The sequence below is a fragment of the Arachis stenosperma genome, chromosome 5 (genome assembly GCF_014773155.1).
Source record: "Arachis stenosperma cultivar V10309 chromosome 5, arast.V10309.gnm1.PFL2, whole genome shotgun sequence".
In the NCBI taxonomy this organism is placed as follows: Eukaryota; Viridiplantae; Streptophyta; class Magnoliopsida; order Fabales; family Fabaceae; genus Arachis; species Arachis stenosperma.
The window spans coordinates 78,413,992-78,420,481 of record NC_080381.1 but is presented as its reverse complement, the minus strand read 5'-3'; positions in this window follow the sequence as shown (position 1 = coordinate 78,420,481).

Sequence of the window (6,490 nt, the reverse complement as noted above, 5' to 3'; positions counted from 1 at the left end):
ATTTTAGTTTCTTGGAGCATCTCTTTAAATTCTGCTAACTGTTTTGTCATCAGGTGTAATTGCTGATTAAGCTCAACAATTTGTTCTTGAGGATTAGGATCAGTGGCTACTGCCATAACTTCTTCTTTTGTAGAGGACTCACTGCTAGAGTACAAATGTTGATTTCTAGCAACAATATCTATGAGCTCTTGAGCCTCTTCAATCGTCTTCCTCATATGTATAGATCCACCAGCTGAGTGGTCTAGAGACATCTGAGCTTTTTCTGTAAGCCCATAGTAGAAGATGTCTAACTGTACCCACTCTGAAAACATTTCAGAGGGGCATTTTCTTAGCATACCTCTATACCTCTCCCAGGCATCATAAAGGGATTTATTATCCTCTTGTTTAAAGCCTTGGATGTCCAGCCTTAGCTGTGTCATCCTCTTTGGAGGGTAAAAATGATTCAGTAACTTGTCTGATAACTGTTTCCATGTCTTTATGCTTGCTGTAGGTTGGTTATTCAACCACCTTTTAGCTTGATCTTTTACAGCAAATGGAAACAGTAATAGTCTGTAGACATCCTGATCTACCTCTTTATCATGTACTGTGTCAGCAATTTGTAAGAATTGTGCCAGAAACTCAGTAGGTTCTTCCTGTGGAAGACCAGAATACTGGCAATTTTGCTGCACTATGATAATGAGTTGAGGATTTAGCTCAAAGCTGCTTGCTTTGATGAGAGGTGTACAAATGCTACTCCCATATGCAACTGTGATGGGGTTAGCATATGACCCCAGAGTCCTTCTGGATTGATCAATCCCACTTAGGTCCATAGTGGATAAAGGGAACTGATATGGATTGCAAATAGATAAATTTTGTTTTTTTTTTTTTTGAATTAACCGAAAAAAATAAAATAAAATAAAACAAAAGGAAAATAAAATAAAAAATTCAAAAATTAAAAGAAAATAAGATCAAAGCAAATTGAAAACTAAATCAATTAGTTAATTAAAAAGATTTTGAGATTAGCAATTAGAAAGATATGATTGAAAAATTTTTATGAAAAAGATTTGATTTTTGAAATGAAGAGAGAGAAAAATAACAAAATGACACTAAACTTAAAATTTTTAGAAAATCAAACACAATTTTTTGAAAATTTTAAAGGAAAAACACAAAGAGGACACCAAACTTAGAATTTTTACGGATCAAAAAGGGACTAAGGACATGCAAATTCGAAAATTAGAAGAAAAACAAAAGCATGCAATTGACACCAAACTTAAAATATGAAACTAGACTCAACCAAAAAAACTCTAAACCAACAAATAAAAGTCCTAATCTAAGCACAAGATAAGCCGTCAGTGTCCCAACTCGAACAATCCCCGGCAACGGCGCCAAAAACTTGGTGCACGAATTGCAATCACACTTTTGCAATCCCGCACAACTAACCAGCAAGTGCACTGGGTCGTCCAAGTAATACCTTACGTGAGTAAGGGTCGATCCACGGAGATTGTCGGCTTGAAGCAAGCTATGGTTATCTTGTAAATCTTAGTCAGGATATCAGAAATTATCAGGGTTGATTGTGAAAAGCAAAAGAACATGAAATAAGTACTTGTTATGCAGTAATGGAGAATAGGTTGAGGTTTTGGAGATGCTCCATCTTCTGAATCTCTGCTTTCCTACTGTCTTCTTCGTCAAACACGCAAAGCTCCTTCCATGGCAAGCTGTATGTAGGGTTTCACCGTTGTCAGTGGCTACCTCCCATCCTCTCAGTGGAAATGTTCAACGCACCCTGTCACGGCACGGCTATCCATCTGTCGGTTCTCGATCAGGCCGGAATAGAATCCATTGATTCTTTGCGTCTGTCACTAACGCCCCGCCTTCAGGAGTTTGAAGCTCGTCACAGTCATTCAATCATTGAATCCTACTCAGAATACCACAGACAAGGTTTAGACCTTCCGGATTCTCTTGAATGTCGCCATCAGTTCTAGCTTATACCACGAAGATTCTGGTTAAGGAATCCAAGAGATATCTACTCAATCTAAGGTAGAACGGAGGTGGTTGTCAGGCACACGTTCATAGTTGAGAATATGATGAGTGTCACGGATCATCACATTCATCCGGGTTAAGAACAAGTGATATCTTAGAATGGAAGCAAGCATGATTGAATAAGAAACAGTAGTAATTGCATTAATCCATCAAGACACAGCAGAGCTCCTCACCCCCAACCACGGGGTTTAGAGACTCATGCCGTGGAAGGTACACAAAGAAACGTGTAAAGTGTCATGAGGTACAGATACAATGTCAAAAGATCCTATTAATAGTAAACTAGTAACCTAGGGTGTACAGAAATGAGTAAATGACGTAAAAATCCACTTCTGGGTCCACTTAGTGTGTGCTTGGGCTGAGCAATGAAGCATTTTCGTGTAGAGACCTTTTCTGGAGTTAAACGCCAGCTTTAATGCCAGTTTGGGCGTTTAACTCCAAGTTTTATGTCAGTTCCAGCGTTAAACGCTGGAAATTCTGAGGCTGATTTGCCACGCCTGTTTGGGCCATCAAATCTCGGGCAAAGTATGAACTATTATACATTGCTGGAAAGCCCAGGATGTCTAATTTCCAATGCCGTTGAGAGCGCGCCAATTGAGTTTCTGTAGCTCCAGAAAATTGACTTCGAGTGCAGGGAGGTCAGAATCCAACAGCATCTGCAGTCCTTTTCAGTCTCTGAATCAGATTTTTGCTCAGGGCCCTCAATTTCAGCCAGAAAATACCTGAAATCACAGAAAAACACACAAACTCATAGTAAAGTCCAGAAAAGTGAATTTTAACTAAAAACTAATAAAAATATACTAAAAACTAACTAGATCATACTAAAAACATACTAAAAACAATGCCAAAAAGCGTACAAATTATCCGCTCATCACCTCCCTTGCTCATTGGTGAACTAGATACATGGGTTCAACAAACTTTACCTCAAAAGAAACAAGATCCTGGTAAATTCATAATACCCTACACCATAGGCACCAGATCTTTGAAAAATCTCTGTGTGACCTGGGGTCAGGCATAAATCTTATGTCAGTCTCTGTAATGGAGAAGCTGGGGATCATTGAGGTACATCCTGCCATATTTTTATTGCAAATGGCAGACAAGTCAGTAAGACAAGCTTATGGATTGGTAGAGGACGTGTTGGTAAAGGTTGAAGGCCTTTACATCCCTGCTGATTTCATAATCTTAGACACTAGGAAGGAGGAGGATAAATGCATCATCCTTGGAAGACCTTTCCTAGCCACAGCAGGAGCTGTGATAGATGTTAACAGAGGAGAATTAGTCCTTCAATTGAATGGGGACTACCTTGTGTTTAAGGCTCAAGGATCTTTGGTGCACGAAATTGTGATCATCAATGGCGCCATCAACATGGTACGCTCATTGCAATCTCAACTCTCTATCACAACTCCGCACAACTAACCAGCAAGTGCACTGGGTCGTCCAAGTAATAAACCTTACGCGAGTAAGGGTCGATCGCACGGAGATTGTTGGTATGAAGCAGGCTATGGTCACCTTGTAAATCTTAGTCAGGCAGACTCAAATGTGTATAGATGATGAATAAAACATAAAGATAAAGATAGAAATACTTATGTAATTCATTGGTAGGAATTTCAGATAAGCGTATGAAGATGCTTGGTCCCTTCCGTCTCTCTGCTTTCCTACTGTCTTCATCCAATCCTTCTTACTCCTTTCCATGGCAAGCTTATGCAAGGGTTTCACCGTTGTCAGTGGCTACCTCCCATCCTCTCAGTGGAAATGTTCAACGCACCCTGTCACGGCACGGCTATCCATCTGTCGGTTCTCAATTAGGCCGGAATAGAATCCAGTGATTTTTTTGCGTCTGTCACTAACGCCCCGCCCTCAGGAGTTTGAAGCACGTCACAGTCATTCAATCATTGAATCCTACTCAGAATACCACAGACAAGGTTAGACCTTCCGGATTCTCTTGAATGCCGCCATCAGTTCTTGCCTATACCACGAAGACTCTGATCTCATGGAATGGCTGGCTCGGTTGTCAGGCGAGCACTTGGTTGTCAGGCGATCAACCATGCGTCGTGTATCAGTAATCCAAGAGATATTCACCCAATCTAAGGTAGAACGGAGGTGGTTGTCAGTCACACGTTCATAGGTGAGAATGATGATGAGTGTCACGGATCATCACATTCATCAAGTTGAAGAACAAGTGATATCTTGGAACAAGAACAAGCTGAATTGAATAGAAGAACAATAGTAATTGCATTAATACTCGAGGTACAGCAGAGCTCCACACCTTAATCTATGGTGTGTAGAAACTCCACCGTTGAAAATACATAAGAACAAGGTCTAGGCATGGCCGTGAGGCCAGCCTCCCAAAGTGATCAAAAGATCTAAAGATCAAAAGATTCCAAAGATAAGAAGATGAAAATACAATAGTAAAAGGTCCTACTTATAGAAAACTAGTAGCCTAAGGTTTACAAAGATGAGTAAATGACATAAAAATCCACTTCCGGGCCCACTTGGTGTGTGCTTGGGCTGAGCATTGAAGCATTTTCGTGTAGAGACTCTTCTTGGAGTTAAACGCCAGCTTTTGTGCCAGTTTGGGCGTTTAACTCCCATTTTGGTGCCAGTTCCGGCGTTTAACGCTGGGAATTCTGAGGGTGACTTTGAACGCCGGTTTGGGCCATCAAATCTTGGGCAAAGTATAGACTATCATATATTGCTGGAAAGCCCAAGATATCTACTTTCCAACGCAGATGAGAGCGCGCCAATTGGGCTTCTGTAGCTCCAGAAAATCCACTTCGAGTGCAGGGAGGTCAGAATCCAACAGCATCTGCAGTCCTTTTCAGTCTCTGAATCAGATTTTTGCTCAGGTCCCTCAAATTCAGCCAGAAAATACCTGAAATCACAGAAAAACACACAAACTCATAGTAAAGTCCAGAAAAGTGAATTTTAACTAAAAACTAATAAAAATATACTAAAAACTAACTAGATCATACTAAAAACATACTAAAAACAATGCCAAAAAGCGTACAAATTATCCGCTCATCACCTCCCTTGCTCATTGGTGAACTAGATACATGGGTTCAGCAAACTTTACCTCAAAAGAAACAAGATCCTGGTAAATTTGTAATACCCTACACCATAGGCACCAGATCTTTGAAAAATCTCTGTGTGACCTGGGGTCAGGCATAAATCTTATGTCACTCTCTGTAATGGAGAAGCTGGGGATCATTGAGGTACATCCTGCCATATTTTTATTGCAAATGGCAGACAAGTCAGTAAGACAAGCTTATGGATTGGTAGAGGACGTGTTGGTAAAGGTTGAAGGCCTTTACATCCCTGTTGATTTCATAATCTTAGACACTAGGAAGGAGGAGGATAAATGCATCATCCTTGGAAGACCTTTCCTAGCCACAGCAGGAGCTGTGATAGATGTTAACAGAGGAGAATTAGTCCTTCAATTGAATGGGGACTACCTTGTGTTTAAGGCTCAAGGATCTTTGGTGCATGAAATTGTGATCATCAATGGCGCCATCAACATGGTACGCTCATTGCAATCTCAACTCTCTATCACAACTCCGCACAACTAACCAGCAAGTGCACTGGGTCGTCCAAGTAATAAACCTTACGCGAGTAAGGGTCGATCGCATGGAGATTGTTGGTATGAAGCAGGCTATGGTCACCTTGTAAATCTTAGTCAGGCAGACTCAAATGTGTATAGATGATGAATAAAACATAAAGATAAAGATAGAAATACTTATGTAATTCATTAGTAGGAATTTCAGATAAGCGTATGAAGATGCTTGGTCCCTTCCGTCTCTCTGCTCTCCTACTGTCTTCATCCAATCCTTCTTACTCCTTTTCATGGCAAGCTTATGCAAGGGTTTCACCGTTGTCAGTGGCTACCTCCCATCCTCTCAGTGGAAATGTTCAACGCACCCTGTCACGGCACGACTATCCATCTGTCGGTTCTCAATCAGGCCGAAATAGAATCCAGTGATTCTTTTGCGTCTGTCACTAACGCCCCGCCCTCAGGAGTTTGAAGCACGTCACAGTCATTCAATCATTGAATCCTACTCAGAATACCACAGACAAGGTTAGACCTTCCGGATTCTCTTGAATGCCGCCATCAGTTCTTGCCTATACCACGAAGACTCTGATCTCATGGAATGGCTGGCTCGGTTGTCAGGCGAGCACTCGGTTGTCAGGCGATCAACCATGCGTCGTGTATCAGTAATCCAAGAGATATTCACCCAATCTAAGGTAGAACGGAGGTGGTTGTCAGTCACACGTTCATAGGTGAGAATGATGATGAGTGTCACGGATCATCACATTCATCAAGTTGAAGAACAAGTGATATCTTGGAATAAGAACAAGCTGAATTGAATAGAAGAACAATAGTAATTGCATTAATACTCGAGGTACAGCAGAGCTCCACACCTTAATCTATGGTGTGTAGAAACTCCACCGTTGAAAATACATAAGAACAAGGTCTAGG